We start from the raw sequence: 429 nt of genomic DNA on the forward strand, positions 1-429 counted from the left end.
TTTTTTTTTTTTTTTTTTTTTTTTTCTGAGATGGAGTCTCGCTCTGTCACCCAGGCTGGAGTGCAGTGGCGCAATCTCGGCTGACTGTAACCTCCATCCACCTCCCGGGTTCACGCCATTCTCCTGCCTCAGCCTCCCAAGTAGCTGGGACTACAGGTGCCCGCCACTACTCCCAGCTAATTTTTTGTATTTTTAGTAGAGACGGGGTTTCACTGTGTTAGCCAGGATGGTCTCAATCTCTTGACCTTGTGATCCACCTGCCTCGGCCTCCCAAAGTGCTGGGATTACAGGCATGAGTCACCATGCCTGGTCGGAGCAGCCATTCTTTTATTCCTTTACTTTCTTAATAGCCTTGCTTTCAAAAAAAAAAAAACAACGCCTATCATCGAAGCACTTTGGGAGGCCAAGGCAAGCAGATCACTTGAGGTC

This window comes from Rhinopithecus bieti, unplaced genomic scaffold, assembly GCF_001698545.2.
Source record: "Rhinopithecus bieti isolate Rb0 unplaced genomic scaffold, ASM169854v2 scaffold_76167, whole genome shotgun sequence".
Taxonomy (NCBI): domain Eukaryota; kingdom Metazoa; phylum Chordata; class Mammalia; order Primates; family Cercopithecidae; genus Rhinopithecus; species Rhinopithecus bieti.